The following is a 22,722-nucleotide window of genomic DNA, read 5'->3' as shown; positions in this document are numbered from 1 at the left end:
CCATCACTGGAAAGAGAGGCCCATTGGACTTGCAAACTTTATATGCCCCAATACAGGGGAATGCCAGGGCCAAAAGTATGGGAATGGGTGGGTAGGGAAGTGGGGGTGGTATGGGGGACTTTTGGGATAGCATTGGAAATGTAATTGAGGAAAATACGTAATAAAAAAAGAAAATAAATTAAAAAATCATGTTTCTCACATATATGTCTAGATTTATAGTATCCTTTTCATATATTGGTTTAATATCGAGTGACTTTTATCTCTTCTGCCTAGCTTTGAATTGAAATCTACATTTTTAGGTGCTATTGTAAGTATACCTGCTTGCATTAAATTTCCATTTACTTGGAATGTATCATCCCATTTATAAGTTTGTGTTTATTTTTTTTTCAGCTAAAGAATTTCCTGCAGGGAATAGTTTTGTCTATGTTTTTTTGTTTCTTAATCCAATATGGTAAACTGTATATTTTGATTAGTGAACTTACATTGTTAATATTTAATGCCATTATTATTTGAAAGCTTATATTATTTCCTGTCATTTTGTTACTTTAAAAATATTTTCCACATTCCTAATCTATATTTTCTTATATTGTTACTTACTTTACCATCATTTCTTCTTTTCTCCTGCTGCAATTATATATGTGTGTTTATTGTACTTCTCAGAGTATAAATTTCTTCCAGTATCATATGTAGTATATAGGCTTAGTAGTCATGAATTCCTTGAATTTGTTTATTATTAAAATTTTTCTTCTATTTCTTTTAATTATGAATGATAGTTTTCTTAGTGCAGTAATATGGGTTAACATTTGTCTTTCAGACTTTTAAATACAATTGTCCAATGCTGTCTTAATTTTTAAAGTTTCTGCTAAGAAATATGCTGTTATTTTGATGAGTGTGTGCTTTTGTATATGACTTCATACTTTTCTCTTTTAACTTTACAGTCTTTTAACTGCAATTTGATGTTTGTGGGTTCTTATTCTTTTTGAAATTATAATATAATTACATCATTTTTGATCCTTTTCAAATTCTTGGCACTTTTAAAATTAACTGTTGTTACATGCATATATGTATATGCCTATATATTTCTAAATATAACCTTCTCAGTTTGTATAATGTTACTTCTAGGTACATGTTTTCAAGGCTCATCCTTTGCTACTAGATGATCAATTGGTGTGCCCCTCTCAGGGTAGATTCTTTCACCCACTCTCAGCACTCTTTAGTTGCCTGTAGTTCTATATGTAAGGTTGAGGCCTCATGGACTTTTCTCTGTCTACTTTGGCATGTCTATAGTTGTCCTTGTTCAGCTCATGTTTAGGCTGTCATGTTGAAAAGACTTTATGGATGTAGCTTCTGACATTACTAGGAGACACAGTTTCACAGTAAACTCCCTAATCCTCTGGCTTTTACAATCTTTCTACTCCCTCTTCTACAATGTTCCCTGAGCTGTTTTGCAGATATATCAATTGGAACTGGTTCTTATCTAGTCTTTTCTATTTGGCAATCAAAATGTCTCCTATATCTAGTTGGCCATCACTTTCTCTAGTTCTGGGAAATTTTCTATTATGATTTTTAGAATATCCCTTTGTGTTTTTCCTTCTTCCTTGTTTCTTCTTTAAGAATTGGTCCTTTCTAAACTGGTGGTGGTGGTACATGCCTTAAATTCCAGCGCTTGAAAGGCAGAAGCAGTCAGATTGCTAAATTTGAGGCCAGCCTGTTCTACAGAGTGAGTTGCAAGACAACCAAGGCTATAAGAATCCACAGAAAAACCCTGCCTCATCCCCCCATAAAATAAAATAAAATAAAATAAAATAAAATAAAATAAAATAAAATAAAATAAAATAAAATAAAATAATGAATTTGGTCCTTTCATGATGTTCCATACATTTCCCAGGTTCTGTTCATACTTCTTTTGGTTTTATTGTTTGACTATTTAATTTATCTCCCTTGTCTTCAATTCTAGATATTCTGTTTTCTAATTGATCTGATTTATTGATGACATGTTTTACAAAGTCTTTAAATTTTGACTTATTGAGGTTTACATTTCTAAAATTTAAAATTGATCTTTTAGTACTTTGTTTATTAAATTCCTCAATAACATTATCAATGTCTTGATTTCAATAAGTTTATTTAAATTCTTTTTGAATTGATTATTTGATTTCATTGAACATTCCATTGAAAGTCTGGGATTTCCCTTTGTTGTATTTCCCTCTGTAGGTGTCTTAGTCAGGGTTTCTATTCCTGCACAAACATTATGACCAAGAAGCAATTTGGGGAGGAAAGGGTTTATTCAGCTTACACTTCCATACTGCTGTTCATCACCAAAGGAAGTCAAGCAGGTCAGAAAGCAGGAGCTGATGCAGAAGCCATGGAGGGATATTCTTACTGACTTGCTTCCCCTGGCTTGCTCAGCTTGCTCTCATATAGAACCCAAGACTACCAGCCCAGGGATTGTCCCACCCAAAAGGGGCGTTTCCTCCCTAATCACTAATTGAGAAAATGCTAGATCTCATATAGGCATTTCCTCAACTGAAGCTCCTTTCTCTGTGATAACTCCAGCTGTGTCGAGTTGACACAAAACTAGCCAGTACATTAGGTATTGAATTAATATTTTTTTGGGAGCTAATGATTCACAATTTGCTTTCCTTTCTCACATGTACTATTCAAGATGAGTGTCTTGATTTTTTTCATGTTTCTTGATTTTTTTTTCAATTGGATCTTGCATAATTGAAATCAGGTCTTTAAAAAAGATCAAAAATTTTAAAATCCCCATGTATCCTCTCAAGTGAAACAATGGTAATATTCTAGTGAGTCTAGGTTACACTAGGGTCAAAGTCTAGTTTCTCTCCACTAGACCAAGGTGTAGTATTGGTTGCTCAGGGCACTGCATACAATATTTAGAACCACTCTGAGAGTAGAATACAAGCCATGAAAATACTTGGATGGGATTAATGGACAGACAGAGTAAAGGTATTAGTAGGGGATATAAATATTGGAATCTCCAATGATGTGTAACTGACTGACAAGGGCTGAGAAGGGGTAGAAACATGGACAGTGAGAAGAGTAGAAGTACTACTATCTATCAGTGTGGTACAATGTGATGGATTAAAGGGAATTTAATATGGGAAAAAGCCACCAGACTGGGGAATCCAATACTTATCTTGAATGGTATATGTGAGAAAGGAAAGCAAAGTTTGGATCATTAGTTCTCAACAAATAGTCATTCAGTATCTACTATGAGATGTTAATCGATTTTATACAAAAACTCACTAGGATCAAATCTTGGCACAAAGAAGTTTTTTTTTATCTACCCCTCTTGGAGTTCAGAAGAATATATACTATAGGGAGGTAGGGTATGATGGAAACATGTGGTAGAAAGAAGTTACCCCAGGATTTGGACTTTGTTGGGTGATTTTTGAAAGGACTGAAGGAAGTAGGGGTTCTCTCCATATTGGATGATGCCAGAAAGTAGGGGCAATTTTATGACCCTGTTTCATTCTGTACTTAGATGAAATTATGAAGTGCCTTTACTTTGTTTCATTTTATTGTGATCTCAGAGTAACCTTGTCTGAGGCTGTTTTTTTTTTTTTTTGACATTGTTTATGCTCAACAGGAGAACAAAATGGCCTGGTTATGATGTCAGACCAGTTCTTAAATATTGTTGAGGACTATCTGAATGCCAGATGAGTTCTGGATGTCAGAAACTGATTGTTTTTTTCTCAGTTTTGCCTTATGGATAAAGATATATAAATCCAAGCTACAAGACATCAATGTAATAGTGTCCAGATTTTCAACATTTGCCAGCAATTTGTTTATTATGCTCTGAAATTTTCCTTTGGTTGCCATCTGTAGGTGAACCACAATTAAGCTTGCTTCTGTTGTAGGATAAACTTTTGGACTATCAGACCTGACTTTGACTGTTTATTATTATTATTTAAGAGTATGAACATATTATATCAGGCAACTGTATCATAATCAGTTATTGTAAACAGCTATTAGACCTTAGCCAGGGTTCTAGCTTATGTAATTTGGGCAGCAGAAGTAATTTCCAGAATAAAGTAGGCCTGTTTTAGACATACGGATGATTTTTCTTTTAGTTTAGTTACAGACTGTTCTGGGTGTCATTAGTATTTATATAGATGCAACCAAAATGTTGACCAGAGTACAAATTTTCTCTTTGTTGGTTAAGAGAAAATAAAAGGCTATACAGTTGTCCATAATAATTCTAGTCAATGAATTTAGACTAGTTTCTTGATTTCTAGAGAAGAGTATTATGATTTCACGAATTCAGCTACAATCAGAGACAATTATTGACTTACTTGCCTTTTCTGTTGTATAATGCCCACTTGAGAAATTATAGATCATGTGAGAGAAAAATTGCTCCTCTTGGACGTTTTCTAGAATAATTAGACTTCATTTTATTTTGGAGACTTCTAGCCATTTTTAATAGAAACAAAATTTACTAGGTGTGTGGTAGTTTCAGATATCTAGAAATCTCTAATTACCCCTGTGGAGAATATAGTGTTTATTATATAGATAGAAACCTGATGTTTATCAATGGTAGGAGAGGCCCTTGGTCTTGCAAAGATTATATGCCCCAGTACAGGGGAATGCCAGGGCCAGGAAGTGGGAGTGGGTGGGTTGGGGAGGTATAGGGAACTTTCAGAGAGGAAACTAGGAAAGGGGATAGCATTGAAATGTAAGTGAAGAAAATATCTAATGAAAAAATTAAAAAAAAAAAGAAACCTGATGTTCACTTAAGGAATACTATCTTGTTGGAGCACAACTTGTATTGAGATTATATATATATCACTTAGTATAATAGAAGTGAATTAATGGTATGTCATTTGTGAATGGATTTCATCAATTAAATCAAGCAGCTCTATGTCTTGCTCCATCTGCATTCTTACAGAACCCAGGACCATCAGCCCAGGCACTGCCCACAGTGGGTTGGGATCTCCCATGTCAACCAACCATCAACCAATAAAATGCACCCCAGTCTTGCCCATAGACCAATCTTGCAGGGACATTTTCTCAACTGAGGTTCTCTCTTCCAAAATGACACTAACTTATTTCAATTTGATATAAAACTAGCTAGCACACCATCCGTGTGTTGTCTGGGAATATCCAAGATCCATAGTTGAAGTGAAAACTTAAAGGTTATCTGGAAAGTCAGTTGTGTTGGATAGTGTTTTGCTGGGGCAAACACATGAAGGAGTGTTTTCCTGAAGTGGACACAGGTGGAAGACTAAAGCAGACTTGTGAAGGAACTTTTGCTGAAGCAGACACAGGAGAGAGCATGTTCTGCTGAAGCAAACACGTAAAAGGACTATTACCTATCCAGAAAAAGATGGGATCAGCTTAAAGGCTGGAGTGTATTGGAGCTGAAGGCTGACAGCTACCCCACTCCCTGTAGAAAATGACACGTTTCTTCTTGGAAGAATATTCAGGTGTCATTACTTCATGGATGCCTCAACAGAATTTAACATTTCACTTGCAAGCTTATACTTAAAAAAATTAAAGCAATATATCTATGTCATAATTACTTTAAACACATAAAAAACATAAAAAGAAAAACAAATGAGTTTTCATCACATTAGAGATTTTCTACACAATAGTTCTAAATGGATGTCATTGTATTTAAAGTAACATCGTGTCCCACATATTGTTTATGTCTTTTTTACTTAAAATCTAGACAGAATGATATGCGCTTAATTTCTATAAGCTTTTGTGTTTTGTAATTACTGTGCAGTGTTCCTGGGCATAAGTAAACCTTAATCTGTTAAAAAAACAATAAAATAAAATAAATCAAGCAGCTTCTGTAAACAAGTCTTACATGTTTTCAAAAGGAGGAAACTTGTCATGGCTATGCTGCTTCCAATAGAAGCAGTCTAGTTTTTGGTTCTATTTTGCTTATAGGATTTTAATGACCTCAGTATTTGGCACATGGGAGGTGAAAGCCTATTTTTCTTACAGGCTGGGGGATTGATGATCTGTGGGAAACTTAAATGCCAGAAAAAAACCCACTAATTGGTAAGAACAGCTATCAAATTTTTGTCAGGAGATTCAGAGGAGTGGTGATAGGTCAAGAACCCTGATAAATTCACAGCAATAGTTATGTTCTTCGAAAATATAGAGAGAGCTTTGCTTTAGAAAGACAGGAGGTTATTGAAAAAACAAAAAAATTAATATTGACCACTGGATTCTGTATATAATTTCTATATAATATCTTATATAGTATATACTATATACATTTTATATAGAATATATAGATATTCAGTGGAAAGGAAGACATATATAGAGATGTTTGTGGTTGATGGTTGGGCATATAGGTCAGTTGCAGAGCACATGCTTAGCATTCATGAGGCCACAGATTTGATCCCCAAAATAAACACACACACACACACACACACACACACACACACACACACACTCAAAAAACATAAATATTTTGATTTGTGAAACATGAATGCCAGCAACAATACGCTGACACTTTATTGATATTTCAGTCATTAACAACACCTATGAAAGGTTTGTTTGTCTTTATGAGACATGGAGTCCTACTATACAGCCTGGGCTGCCTTCTAACTTGAGGTCTTGTGCTTCAGCCTCTAGAGTGCTGACATTATGGACGTGTATTACCAAGGCTTGCTGGTAAGACCTTTTAAATCAAGACCACGGGAATATTTTCCCCACACCTTTTAGAAAAGAGTAATTCTAAAGGTTATAGGTTATGTAGAGGCTTTTTAGATTTTTAGGTGGGTGTTTTAGAAATGTATCTAGTGCTTCTAGACAAAGTTTGAAGAATAGATTGGCTCTCATGTAGTAATAAATCATAATTAAATCTACTTGCTATCCTAAATGAATGTAATAACCTATGATGATTTTATAAGGAGGCAACCTGAGGATCGCAGAGGGCATCAGAGCAAATAGTAATAATTAAAAATCTGAAAGTCCAATAATTTCTGATAATGATTTTATTCTTAGTATCTGGGACTTTCTAGTGGCTACTCCCAGTTCCCCATCCCCACTGCTAAAGCACATAGTTAATAAGAGCTGTTTAAGTTTTCCCAAGGATTCATGTTTGTGTGTCATTTTTGTTACTATGGTCAGTTAAAGCCTTACTTGGAGATTTTGGATCTTTGTAATTTGTGTGACCATATTTTTATTATAGTGTGATACTTTTTTTTAGGTAAGAGCAAAATGTGTAAGATTTTTTCAATGTATTGTTTTGTTTTGGCTTATCCAGGGTTTACACACCAATTTTCCTTGGTTTCTAAAGCATTTCAAACTTCTAAATTGGAAGGGGTACCTCTCCCCAGTACATCAACTGTCAGTATAAATACTTTATTTTGCTTCCAATTGGAAGACAACAGTAAGGGTAATTATTTTAGTCATGTGAGATGATTTAATTTCTGAGATTAGTTTATATTTTAAGAGGGCATTCAGACAAATGGTACCATTTTTTAAAATAAACAAATAAAACTAGCTCAAGGCTATCCAACAGAATCTTTAATAAAATGATTTAAGATTATGCTAAAAGCACTATGTGTTACACAACAATTTTGCAAAAGAAAGAGACCTCTAGCAATTTCAGTAACATATAACTTACAGATTTTATAGGAAAAGTCCAAATTTAAAATTTCTTTGTTTGGTGCATTATTTATTAAAAATACAGTAAATATTTATTAAATGAATCTAGACATATATAGACACAAAATATGTAATTAGTTTATAATACAGGGCTTTAACTTTTAAAATAACTTTCATATCTATCATGTTAAATTTAACATTTTAATGAAAAATGGTAACTTTGAGAACTTAAAATAATCACATTTGTCCATAATAATCCATCATATTTTATTTAGTTGCATACAGCTTTCTATGTATATTTTTTAACTTTGAAGAAGCTATAGGAATAATGAAAATATATTTTATTCATGAAGGTAAATATGGAGCAATTTAAGAAATTTGAATAATTAGAAATTTATCTTTGGTCCTAAACAAACCAAAATATTATAAACTATTTTTAGCAAACTCACAGTTAAGAGAAACACATGAAAATTTTATCTTAAAATTTAAGACTTTTACTATTTAATAGCTGCAATTACAAAGCTATTATAAAAATATACTTTTTATTGTCCACAAAAGTAGAGCTTAATAACTTGTCATTCTTTCAAGAATTTTGACTGTTTATCTAAACTGCATTTTCCAGGCTATATATATATATAATAACTGGTTAAATTACAATGAGTTAATCTTCACAGTTTTATGGCCAACAAAAGAAAAAAAAAGTACAGAAAGATGAGAGAAAGCCAGTTAGCTAGCTAGTTATGCTAGGCAGTTTCAAATACAAAAATATATTGTAACATATATGTGAATTGTTAATAGCATAGCATTCCAATCTGGAGGAAGGACCAGAGTTGAGTTTTTAGCACCTATACTGGATAGGATACAATTGCCTGTTACTTCCTGTCACTCCAGCTTCAGGAAACCTAATCTTCAGGAAACCTAACATCATTCTGCTCTGTAAACACACAAGGGCATACGCATGCATGCATACAGAGTTTACACAAACATATACATGAATACACATTTGAAAGTGAATCCTCAGTGTATTGTAAAATGTCTAGTTAAGGAAATCTCAGGTCAAGTGTATTTTAGGAAAGCAATTAGGAGGCTCCTAATATTCATAAATGAAAGCAGAGTATGGGTTACTTTTATTTTTGTTTAAAGTCACCTTTCAAAGAGAAAAATATTAGTGTTTCTCCTATGTGGCCTCTATGGTGCTAATTTTTTCTACATCAAACGGTGTCAGTTTTAAAGATGTACACAAAAGTTTATACATATATGTGTTGTAATATGTATTATATATGTTGTTATATATATGAGAAACAGTGGCAAACGCATAAGGCCTGCACCACATCCATAAGAATTGTGCTTAAATTATGTATATATACTGGAACTCTGTTCTATGCCAGTAATTACTGATAGAGCATGATTAAAACTTCTGGATTTTGAGAGATTTGAAAATAAAATATCTGAAGTTCTCAAGGACACAAAAAACAGACTGAAAACCTCCTTATAAGGTTTCTAAATTGTGACCTGGGGCAAGGTTTATCCAAAGGACATTGGTCGAGAAGGAACTTGCAGAACACCCCAATCTCAAGGCTTAGCTGGAGAACAGACTTACAGAGCCAGAGTCCGTCCAGTTCCTATAGACATTTGCTCTTAAAGGCAGATAACATTCAAGATTTTAGCAATGCAGACAGAGTTACAAAACATTAGTCAAACAGGTATTAGAAAGTAGAAACAGTTCACCAAGAAATAGTACAATTTTTTTTTTTTTGCAAATAAGCAAACCTCAAATAAGAAGTTATTCCTAAGAAAACAAACACAAACCTAAAAAATTTCACTGAAATAGAAAGAACACAATTCAGTACCCATAATTATTATTATTATCGTTGTTGTTGTTGTTCTTGTTGTTATTTTGTTCTCTTAATGAAATACCTGAGGCACGCTGGCTAAACAAGAACGAGATTTATTTAACTCACAGTTTGGGGAGGTTTAATGTTCAAGATGGCTTAGCTTTACTGCTTTAATTCCTGGTGAGGTCAGTGCATGGCACCACATTTGGATAGATGCCTGTGTAGAATCCAGTGGTCATATAGCCAGACAGAAAAACTGTTGTGATGCACGATTCTCTGAGCCAAACTGCCATTATCTTCATTAGATTAAATATTCCTAATTGCAAGTCCTCCTATATACTGTTGACATCATAAAGCCTCTGAATCCTCACAAGTTTCCAACTATTCCTCACAGTTGTATGTATGAACTCTGGCCTAATTTTTCACAGTCTCAGGGGCTCTACAAACAGCTATGTATATATATTGGGGAAGACTAGGGGAAAGGTGCTACATCAACACAGCCAGATGAGAAGCAATCATCCAAGCTGGGTGAAGACTTTCCAGTGTGGCTGCTTTGGGGCCAGACACAATTTTGTCAGTATTTCCTCACTTACTGTCTGTAAATAATCCCAATACACTTATTGATCCCTGGGAGACTGTGGATAAGTTGCAATTTGGTTTGTCATTAGGACCTTAGGAAATGGGAACAGCTATTCTCACAACAAATTCTAAGAGTACAGGAGTCTCTAGGCTTGCTTCTTCTATAACAAACCGATCCTGAGAACTACCTTGAAGTTGATGGGGAATGCTGTCCCAAACAAAATTTCTCACTAGATTTCACTTCTTAAATTGTTAGACATTCCTGGAAACTAAACTTTTAGTGTGGATCTTCAGGGGACAACTAGACAATATCCAAACCATAGCAAGAGTGAATTTGTTATTTAAATAAAGATATTTGTTATTATGAGCACATAGAAACCAAAAAGGACCATAAAAGCATCATTACTTAAGTAATAATAATAATAATAATAATAATAATAATAATAATAATAATAATAAATTTCCTCTCCAAGCCAAGGTCTCTGCTTTATAGTCCTTGACTCTTTTGGCAATTCTGAATCCTCTCAGTATTAAAGACGTTCTCTTATTTTTTATTAGTTCTTTGAGAATTTTGTACAATGTATTTTGATCATATTTACTCCCTTCCTTAAAGGTTTCCGTGATATATATATATATATATATATATATATATATATATATCCTTCATTACTAACCTGTAGGCTTAGACATTTTTCAAAACCTACTTTTAATAAGGATTCTCAAGTGCTTTGACCCCCCCTCTTCTAGCCCACCATCCAAAGGTAGGGGAGAAAAGATGGTAAATAGGACAAGGGAATGTAGAACTCTTTAGAAGTAGTTCCTTGAGGAAATTCCAATCTTCAATTGCAGGATACCAGCAGTACAGTTCAGTAATGTCAGGATATCAAACACAAATCAGCAGTGGTGACACAATTCAGCAGAAACAGTCAGGCCTCTACTAAACCTGTTCAAGTCATTGGGAGTGGCTAGGATCAGCAGGGCTGTCAGGAGAATTTCTCTGCCATGCTTCTCTCAGTGAAGTGAAGAGCAGCTAAGTCATGAGACCAACAAAGCATTGCAAAGATAACTATGCAAGAGTACATTCACTGTCCATGGAGTCCTATTTATACACTCTTCAAACATCACGTGCCCTCCCACAGATGATGCCTCAACAAAACACCATATGAGTCTACATTATATGACACATCATGAAACATAAATTACAGAATGCTTTCATGTTGGGAATAAGGGAAACAAAAAATTACTTATTTGAGATATCATAGAGAAAAAGTGGAAAGGGATTACAAAGCTTCACATTCATTTTCAGTATAATCTCAAGAACATTGTCCAGGTTCCAAGGACCCCTGTGTTATCATGAAAACTCATGCTACTCCCATGACTGGATTGCTACATTGGTATTGAGTTGTCCAAACTCCTCAAAATGATGTGACTTAAAGGTCTAGGGCCACATAGACATCATATACTTTAAATGAATTCCCCTAAAACTATGCATTAGAAACTATGACAAGGGATGACCAATTGCGACTCCATTTTTCCTCATTATTTGGAGACCTCACTAAGATCACCTTCATATATCTTAGGAAGTTTCCACTTTACTAGGTTTCCATACCATCCCTCAAATGCCCCTCAATTCTAGTTGTCTTTTCATACATAACATCCCTCAACCCATCTCCACTCCTGCTCCCTACCTGAGCCTCCTGTTGCATACCCAGTCCACTTATAAAATCTATTCTATTTCCCCCTCCCAAGGAAATCCATTTGTCTACCCCACCCAAGTTCCTTCTATACTTAGCCTATCTGGGTCAACGAATTGTAGGTCAGTTATTATTTATTTAATGGCTAATATTACATATAAGTAAATACATTCCATATATATCTTTCTGGATCTGGGTTACCTCACTCAAGGTGATTCCTAACTGGCTGTATCTTATCATCCAATGAACCTTTCAGTACCAGGCATGGGTTATATTCAACAGAGTTATTGGCTAAAGGGGTCCCATGGAAATACCTAGAAGCTTCCTCCTGCAGCAGATGAGAACCGATTTTTGCCAAGACATTAGATATCTCTCCACAAACAGACAGCAAGGTCCCATTACTGAAGACAACACTCACAAGACTCATTGAACTTGGAGAGGTCAAGTTGGTGCCTACATAAAACCTTTACCCCTATGTTCTGGTGTCTTTGGTATGGCAAGGTAATCTATAGACTATCAAAAGAAATATAAACACCAATCCAGCCACAAACTCTATAATCTACAATGCTGTCTTTCCTGAACAGTATGCTAGGAAAATAGTGGTATAAAGCTTGTTGGAGTAACCAACCAATATCTGATTTGACTTAAGGACCCCTCCATGAGATGGAATTTATACTCAACACTGCTAGGGGGAAAAACAACTGGAGACTAAATATCCAAGAGACCTAGTGTAAAACTGAACACTACTGGTATTAAAACAAACAAACAAACAAAAACCAGTACTAATAAACTGACCCCTAATGATATTGTGCTATACTGATAGATCAGTGTCTTATTCAGTTATCATTAGAGAAGCTTCCTCCTGCAGCAGATGAGAACAAATACAGAGACTAACAAAGAGACCTTGGAATACACACAGCTTTAAATTGGATATCTCCACCAAATCCCTCTCCTTGAGAACAAGGCTCTCTAAATCAACTGAGCAAAGCTTATATGAACTCAGAGACTGAAGCAACATACAGAGAGCCTGCAAGGGTCAGCACCAGGTCCACTGTGTTTATATTATAGATTTCAGTTTAGTATGTTTTTGAGACATCTGATTGTGTGAACAGGTGGGATTTCTGGTTCCTGTGTCTTCTCTCAGAGCTCTATTCCTTTTATGGGGCTACCATGTCCAACTTAGATATAATTTTTGCTTCATCTTATTATCTTATTTTGTCATGTTTGGTTATCTTTTAGAAGTTTGTTCTTTTCTAGTGAGAGACAGAAACCAAGTAGATCTGAATGAGAAGCTAGGTAGGGAGAACATGGAAGGTGTAGAGGGAGGGGAACTGTAATCAGAACTTATTGTATGAGAGAATATTCTATTTTCAATAAAAGGGAAACTATTGAAGCTTCAAAAATAGCCTTAATTTATAAAGTTAATAATGGTGGTGGTGGTGGTGGTGATGATGATAGCACTGACAATGGAACAAAGTGATGTAACAGACCATGGCATAGTTTGTGGAGGCTCAGTTGGTGAGGGGAGGTTGCTGAAAGTGAGGAGAGTCTGGGTTACAGGTAGGTCAGATCAAGACTCTGACTGGAATGAAGTAAATGATAGGAGAAATTAGCTCTGGAACAGAGTGGAAACATAGCTCCATAGTAGACTGCTTGCTTGTTATGTTGCTTTAGGATCCACCCCAGCTGCCCTAAAAAATATAATAAAGGCTTGTGGTGAGGAAGGACTAAGAGGGTATACTGAGTAGTGAGTGCGAGATGATAGGCATGTGAGAAGATGTCAGAAGGAAATAAACTTGCCATCACTGGAAAGAGAGGCCCATTGGTCTTGCAAACTTTATATGCCCCAGTACAGGGGAACGCCAGGGCCAAAAAGTGGGAATGGGTGGGTAGGGGAGTGGGGAGAGGGTATGGGGGACTTTTGGGATAGCATTGGAAATGTAATTGAGGAAAATACGTAATAAAAAATATTAAAAAAAAAAAAAGTTCCTGCAATCTAATTTGATAGAACAGGAACAAGTCAGAACAGTCTCAAATTTAGCAATAACTAGATTAAAAACTTTCACAACTAAACTGGGGAGAAATTCTAACTCCAGATTTCAATTTGCTGCTGAGTCTAAAATATCTTCCCTGGTTTCAGGCTGAGGCAGGCAGCAGACATCTGTAACTTCAGCAAGAGGTGGCTGGGAGGATCTGTTGGGATTCCAAACTTTTTTTCTTTCTGAACATCCAGTTTGTCCTGCCTGTCTTCACTCCAAATCTTTTGATCATGGTAAGCCGACATGATTTCTCAGCTGGCTCAGGAGGGATGTTGCTCATTGAAAATTAATAAATTGACTCTGGTTTCTAACCTTGTTTCTGGTGGTTCAGTGAGTATAAATCAATTTCTTAAGGCAATTTGTGCCCAGGGAAGCTGGTGCCATGGTGTTTATGACTCTATAAAGCTGGAAGGAAAGCTCTCAGGAGGAAATGGTGATTCAAAGGTAACTGACTTAAGGGAGGGCATATAGCTCTTGCTATTTTACTGGTCTAGGTGTTGGGCATTGCCACAGAATCGCCCAAGAATTGTTCTCAAGGTGGAAATATCACGGTAACTGTGGATGAAACTTTAGTAGCAATAGTTTGTATAAATTTTGCAAGAATTAGCTTGCAAGTAATTGAATAGTATAAAGGAAAGTTTTCTTTTTGCTTTTTGAGATATGGTGTTGCTGTGTAGTTCAGACTGGCCTTGAGTTAATGACAGTATCACTCAGCCCCCTAAGTGGTGTTATGACAGGTGACTACTGCACCTGGCTAAAGAATTACTTTTGAAGCCATAGTGTATCACATAATAACTACATGAATTTGGATGTATATATTTCTAATACTGCCTCTTAAATAGAGAAATAAGGTTTTAAGAGATCAGTTACTGAAATAGTAACAGAAAACTCTGGGGATAAAACAATAAAACAGTGGTTCAAGGTTGCTGAGTAGCAAAGAAAAACAATGCATGTGTAGAGCAGGAATCTGCACTTTGAGAAAGTGAGCAATATGGAGTAGCTGTTCCACGTTTATTACCTTACTCCTGGGGAAACCACACTTGTGGCTTAGTATCGTGATACAGAAAATTATGGCTGAAATCCTTCTGTGTTTTTGGCTACATGGACTAAAAGAAGTTGCTCAGGGACAAGTGTCTATAAGACACTGAAGAAGTATGCCCCCAAACAGGACAGTCTATTTTAGCATCATGTAGAGCAGCTAAGATATGGAATCAATTGAGCCATTAACTGACAGATAAACAAAACAAAGATGATAAAGGTACACACACATAAATAGGGGTATTGTTTGATCCTAAAAAATATTGCCATTTATTTTACAAGCTGGGAGAAATTAGAAATTAGGCAAAATAAGATAGACACTGAAATACAAAACATGCATGTTCTTACTTGTAGGTGAAAACTACAATGCTAATTTTACAGAAAGGGAAGATAATAGTGGTCACTGAACAAGTATGTAGTAACAATAGAATGTAATAAAGAATAAAGGAATTAACACAGTCTTCTGTGGCCATTTTATTATCAAAAGGTTCCAAAAATATACATTATAGGCCAGACAGCTTCCTCAACAAATGCTGATGAAAAGAACTAGATATTTACATGTAGAAGATGACATCTCACCCCTACCTCTGGAGGACCTTTGTGTTAGACCTTTGAAACTACTTAAGGAAATCATAGGGAAATATTCACAATGTAGGCACAGGCCAGGGATTTTGAAATACAACTCTAATAGGTCAGTAAGTGCGGAAAAAAAATTGCCAAATGGGATGCATGAAATTGAAAAAGTTTCTGTTCAACAAAGAAATCAATCAACAGTGTTTTAATCAATGCAAAACATTTTCTTGTTTTTCAAGACATAAGAAAATTAGAAAAACGAAGGCAATGTGCTAGTGGTGAAAGGATAAACAGAGATATCAAAGGAGTTTAACACTTAGCACAGTTCACTTTTGATGCCACTCAGTTGAGAAAGTCTTTCTAACAAATGCTTCTGTGGTTCTGGAACAACTGAATATATCTGTACAAAAACCCTTCAACTTACACTATATCTGTGATTCTCTATTTCTCACCAATCATCCCTCTCATTACCTCACCTCAAACAGTAGAAATCACTGATATTTTCTTTGGAATTATATTTTTGCCCTTTAGAGAGCTTTTAAACAAATGTAAAGGGGGAATGATACAAGCATTTCATGCTTGTTACAGTCAGCATAATTCTTGTGTGATCTATTCAAGTTGCATGTATCTTTGTAGGTTTCCTTTTATTTATAAGTTTTTTTTAACAGATGTACCATTGTTTATCAGCGATAGATATTGCTATCCTTCTAGAGTTTCCTCATACATTTACAGACATAAACGTGTATAGATACATTGTATATAGGAAGATGTGTCATTCAGCTGTCCCTTTAAGAGAACTTGCATCAGGGGATTTAGTTGATTGACAAACTGAAGTGCAATATGTATGGATTCAGTACATCACGAAGATTGAAATCATGCTTCCTCCAGAATGTTCAGAGCCCAACATTGAGCATTCAGGGAGTACTAGAGGTGATTTCTCCAGTGGACTTTTGCTAATGGGCTCTAAATTAGCTTGGCAAAAGTATTCTCAGATTTTCAGCACCTCTCTCCTTTTACATGTATCAGACCTTCATGAAGGCAGAAGGCTGTCCCTGATTACTGCTGCCTTCCTTTTTATCACACCCAAGGGTTCCAATGACTCTCCTATTCCTTTAGTACTGTTTTGGCATGGCTTTTATGATGATCTGAAATCACAGTATACACGCATATGGTTTTATTTTATATTGTTTAAAATGTAAATTATTTCATAACATAAATATTGTTCGACAACTTTTTGTTAACCAAAACAGTAATTTATTTTTGGTAGAAAGAATGTAAGAGCCAAAGGAAGGGGGTCGAGTGCTGTGGAATTTTGCCTTACAAGTCATAGTGTTTCTGAACACACAGTTGCTGTGATTAACTGTAAAAGGCCTACAAAATGTAGACACTGGAAAAGGACCCATGCTTCTATAAATAATTCCTCATCTATGTTCCTGTAAGTAACTGTGATGCTGACGAACATTTGGTCACCAATAAATAAATAAAAGACATGAAGAAGACATAGTGGGAAAGGAAGAGGAACGAGAGAAGGTAATGAAGAGCAAATATGATCAGAGTAATATATATTTATTATATATATTGTATTATTATATATTATATTATATTATATTATATATATATAAATATATAATTATATTGACATATATATGTCAAATTACCACCCATTATTATGTATAATTAATATATGCCAATGAAGCATTGAAATGTAATTTTGATTGTTATAAAATTAGTATCTCATCATTTTATGTATTTATGTATGTATGTATGTATTTATTTATTCTTCTGTCGTATATTAAATCCTAGCCCCAGTTTCCCCTACCTCCTCTCCTGCTAGTCCCTCCTCCCCCATTTTCCCTCTCCCCCAGATCTTCCCCTCTGTTTCCCTTCAGAAAAGAGCATGCCACCCATGAATATCAACCAAACATGGCATAATAAGTTACAGTAAGACTAGGTAACTTTTGCAAATAGTGTCAGATAAGAATGAATATATCAAATATATTAATATATTAATATTAGTTATTAATATTAATACATTAGTTAATATATCCATATGTGCACACACATATTTATGCTGATTTTTTTTCAAAACATGGTTTCTGGTTTCTCTGTGTAGCCCTGGATGTCTTGAAACTTGCTTTGTAGATCAAGCTGGCCTCAAACTCATAGAGACCTGTCTGCTTCTGCCTCCTGAGTGCTGTAATTAGAGATGTGTATCGCCACCACCTGGCAAGAATATTTTTTAAAGGATAAGCAGATGTTCCCAATTTATGAATTAACTCCAACTATTTTTTTCATATTAATGTGAACTATCACCTCTACCATACATCAGCTCACATCAATATCTGTATTTACATCTATTTAGATCTGCATTTATAGTGTCTATTCCTGGTATCCTCTCAATTTATTCCATTAACTAAAAATATTTAGTACCATTATAAAATTTTAGTTATTATAGCTTTTAACAAGTTTTGATATCTTTTAGGACCTATCTTTTTTTCTACTTTTATTTCCAAAATTTCTTGGCAATATTTATGCATTTTCTCTTCCAAATAAGTTAAAATGATCTCATTAATTTTTATATAAATAAAACAAATTAGATTTACTGAGATCTTTTAGCATTTATAGAGCAATTTGGAGAGCATAGCCATTAAGTTAATGCTTAGTTGGCCTGTACATGTCAATACATATCTCTATACTTATTCAAATATTAAAATACCCTTAAATAAGTTTTATAGGTTTCTGTTATATATTAGTACTACATGTATTGTCAGGTTTATGTCTAAACATTTTATTTTAGGCTTGGTTGACGTTATAAATATTATCTTTCTAGAATATTTTCTAATTGGAAATTACCAATGTATATTGATTTGATATCTGAATTCTTTTATGCAAGCCTATGCTGTGAGCTCCTTTCCTTTTGTTTTTTTTATACTTTATTTATTTTTGTTTGCATTTGTGTATGTGTGGAGATCCACCTGTGCTGTTGCATACAGGAAGATCTGAAGGAAACTTTGGGAAGTCAGTTCTCTTCTTTTATCATTTGAGATTTGGGGATCAAACAAGTCACTTTTACTTCCTGAGCCGCTGTTTAGTTAGAGTTACAATTACTGCCATGAAACATGGTGACCAAACGCGAGTTGGTGAGTAAAGGGTTTATTTTGCTTACACTTCCATATCATTGTTCATCATCTATGGAAGTCAGGACAGGAACTCAAACAGAGCATGAATCTGGTCGCTCATACAAAGGTCATGGAGGACGGCTGTTTACGGCTTGATCAACCTGTCTTGCTCAGCCTGTTTTCTTGTAGAACCCAGGACCAGCAGCCCAGGGGTGGTATTACCAAGAATGGGTTGATGAGCCCATCCCCATCAATCACTAATTAAGAAAATGCATTACAGGCTTGTCTACAGACTGATCTTTTGGAGGCATTTTCTCAACTGAAGTTCCCTCCACTCAAATGGCTCTATATTATGTGAAGTTGAAATAAAACTAATCAGACAGCCCCATTACTCATTCTTGTCAGTTTTTTTTAAGCATTCCCATACTTGGCCAAACTTATAGGGCAAGTGAAATTCGACTTAATAAGTCAAAATATTGACTCAGCTCTGTTTTTATTATATATTTTATTAGATATTTCCTTTATTTACATTTCAAATGTTATCCCCTTTCCTAATTTCCCCTCCGAAAAACCCCTATCCCCCCTCTCCCCGCTCCCCAACCCACCCACTCCCATTCCCAGTCCTGTCCTTCCCCTATACTGGGGCATAGAACCTTCACAGGACCTAGGAACTCTCCTCCTATTGATGACTGACTAGGCCATCCTCAGCTACTTATACAGCTAGAGCCACATGTCCCACCATGTGTTTTCTTTGATTGGTGGTTTAGTTCCAAGGAGCTCTGGGGGTACTGGTTAGTTCATATTGATGTTCCTCCTATGGGGCTTCAGCTCTGTTTTGAACTTTACTAGAGTAGGCAGTATCTAATTCTCTTTCCACGGTAGAAAGGAAAACAGACTTTAGTTAATTCTAAGGATGATTACTATCTAAGAGCATCTATTTCCTTGTTTCATTCATCTTGTCCTCCACGGAGCCCCTTTATACCCTCAAACATGTTGGTTTACACTGAAGCTCACAGTCTTCAGCTTGCTGTGTTACTAAATAACAGGACATGCTTACTGCTGCACTGTTTTATGTTTTTTTGGTTTTTTTTTTTTTGTTTTTTGTTTTGTTTTGTTTTGTTTTGTTTTTTTTTGCCTCACACTTTCTGGACTACACCCAGGTCATGTCATTCTTAGATTGTTATTTTTCTAAGGTTTTTTTTTTTTTTTTTGGCACATGGTGGGTGCTATAGAAATATTGGCTCATCGGTTTCAACTTCTAATGTAGTAATACTACAAACTAAAATAGAACTGTGGCAAGTCTGGGGCACCAATTCAGTAGTAGAACACTTAGTGAGAATGTACAAGGTCCAGGGTTTGCCAGAACTGAAAAAAAAAGTTGCAAAGAATAGGCAGAACTAAAAAAATAAAAATAAAAAAAATTGAAAGGAGTGTTCAAATACTCAAATAAAGTAGGTGCCATGTTCTGTATATTATAGGAGTGTTGCATTGTGTAAAGAATAATAGTGTTACTCTAGCTCTAGGGGGACACTCAGGTTTCTTCAACTCCAGAAGGGAGAAAGAAATAAAATAGATGTCATTGGATAGAAATTATAAAGAGCAGGAGGTTGAAAGATAGGCTTTAATTCCCCATTAGGCATGATTTTCAGGATGATCTGGAAATTGGAGATCAAAAGATTCAATCTCTATAACATTCTTAGCAACCTGTGTGGGAGCACGTGAGAGGGTCAGCTCCTGAGTCACAACTCTGTTCTCGAACATTCCCAGCCTGGTCCAGCCTGAATCTGGAGTAAGAAGGAACAGGGAGCTACATTGAGACCACTGAAATGAAATAGAAAGTGTATGTTGGCCTGGAGTGTCTATTCTCTGAGCAGTATATTCTTTGAGGACATAGCATGATGGTCTGCAGCTGGTCAAGGAAGCAGAATTGTGGGGATCCAGCCAAGATCTTTTCTCATCAGAGGCAAAACTATAGTCAGTGCCAATATCTCTTCTAATTGTTGGCAGATGTGACCAGACATCCATTTTATTTTTAGTGACTAACTTGAAGTTCTGAAATGGGAACTGTGTTTACTATCATTTGGAAACTGAAACAGATATTTGAATACTTAGCTCTTTAGATCCCAGCCCACAATCCTAATAGGCTCCCCAATCCTCACACCCATTCACATCTGTGGCTCCTTTCTGCCTGGTGACATGCCTCTGAGAGGCTGCCTGAATCTCTCCATAAATCCTATTCTGTTTGTCTCCATTAGTGTATTCTATAAGCTCACAAGCTGACTGTTGGGTGCTTTGCAAAAACTTTTTTAATGTACTTAAAGTTTACTTTTATAGGTAATATTAAATTTTTCTTTATGTGTCACATCATTCCCATTTTACTTCTTTCTTTCCTAGAATCAGTTATAGTGGTTAATTTAATATGTATGATTTCTTATTATTTTTATCATTTTAATATTTTATCTTGGTTTCATTTACTATTGCTGTGATAAAATATCTTAACTAAACAACACAAAGAGAAAGTATTTATTTTGCTCTCAGTTCCAGGTTAAAGTTCATCATAGGAGGGGAGTCACAGCAACAGGTGTTTGAAAGAAATGATTGTGTTACATCTATAGTCAAGAGTAGAGCCCCAGCCCCACCCCTACCCCCCTGCTCCCCGTGCAACTTCCTTCTTCAGCACTGCTGTGGCAAGGGTAGGGCTCAGGGATGGACTGGCAGAAGAGATAGCTAGTGTGTGCCCTCACAGAAGACCCAGCTTTTACTCAGCTCAGGTTGCACATGAGCGGCCACTTCTGGGCTCATCGAGGAATGAGGAGGGTGTGCCCCCTGTCTCTTCTGGCACCCATGTGGTGGGGAGGATGGAGACAGGAGAACCTGTAGCAGAGATGAGGAAGTTGTTTGGTCTGTGCCTCCTGTTAGGGCTGAGGTGTAGCAGTTTCTCCCTAGACTGGTGGCATTGCAGTGAGTTTCCTCATTCTAAAGCTGCTTAAGGTAGCATGTGACTTCTAGACCTAACATATATTTCCTTTAAAAAAAGGGGGGGGATGACTATATGGAATGGCCTGAATATTTCATGGTGGTGGCTTTCTTACCAGCTCAGTGAAGCAAGAATCCAAATTCCCAGAATACAGAAAACAACATTCTTGGGATTCGATACAATGGAATGTGAAATGGGTTCAGTGACAACTTATTGTCTTGGAGAACAGCAGAAAATAGATGACTACTAAATATCTTTATGTGTGCCATGCCAAGCTGAATACCATCAGGAACAAGAATTCAGCTGATATGAAGGGCTGCAATATGATCACTGTTTTGATCTCATGTAATGAACATGCTGAGTTCATCATCCAGGAAGGTATACAAGAAGTTATTTTCATGTCAGATAAATACCATGACAGTGAACAGACAATGGGCATTAGGCTCATGATTAAATTGCCTGGGGTTACATTCAGAAAATTCACACTGAAATGGAGCAAGATCGTCATTGACTTTGATTTAATTAATAGCCAACTGAGTCAGAAGCCCCAGAGAGTTCTATCTTGTTAAAGCGCCAGAAGATGAGGACTCTTCTAAGAAACTGCTGGTGCCTTTTATCTTGAAGTTGCACATAACTTTTTAATAGCCAGTGCAGCATAAGTAGACATCTAAAGAATATGAAACCTTGAATCTTCTTTACTGTCACATGAATCTACATCTGTTTAATCTATTGATTTAGTTTGATTTGGAAACTAAGGGCCTGCCCACGGAGCTGGAGTGAAGGTCTCTCCACTGTCGCAGCCTATCTGGCTGGGATGAGGGTGTCTCTTCAGGAGAGTGTACAGCTCTGTCACCCAAATTTCAACAGCCACTCCTTGATCCTACATGAGCTAGTAGGACATACAAATAATTGCTTTGCTTTCCTAGCAGGGGTGAGCAGACACATTGATGTGAATATCTGACCCAAATGAAGGGTCATGCACTTGGAGGAAAATTAGGGGAACTCTCACTCACCTACATGGAGAATCTTGAGGATGGCATGCGTCCTGGCACCATGATCAGTACAACTGAACCAGGAATATACTCACAGTTCCCTCTCGCCTGACCTACACAGGGCAGTGGCACTGTATTGCTCTGGAGGGTAGGAACACCTGTAGTTCCAGCTTCTTATCCTTGGTTTGTTGGTCGCATACCTCTGATAGCTTTATCCAAGTGATAAGTAGTTCCAGAGGAGACAGCTTACCCTTTCCCCACTAGACCAAGCACTGTGTGTGGTGACAGC

The 22,722-nt window shown here is 36.0% G+C and overlaps 1 pseudogene; it reads left to right on the top strand.

Annotated features, from left to right (window-relative positions):
• Positions 1–13,122: 13,122 nt before the first annotated feature.
• LOC110286303 lies at positions 13,123–22,010 on the top strand (annotated as a pseudogene).
• The last annotated feature ends 712 nt before the right edge of the window (positions 22,011–22,722 follow it).

This window comes from Mus caroli, chromosome X (genome assembly GCF_900094665.2).
Source record: "Mus caroli chromosome X, CAROLI_EIJ_v1.1, whole genome shotgun sequence".
Taxonomy (NCBI): domain Eukaryota; kingdom Metazoa; phylum Chordata; class Mammalia; order Rodentia; family Muridae; genus Mus; species Mus caroli.
This window is presented reverse-complemented; position numbering and strand designations above follow the sequence as displayed.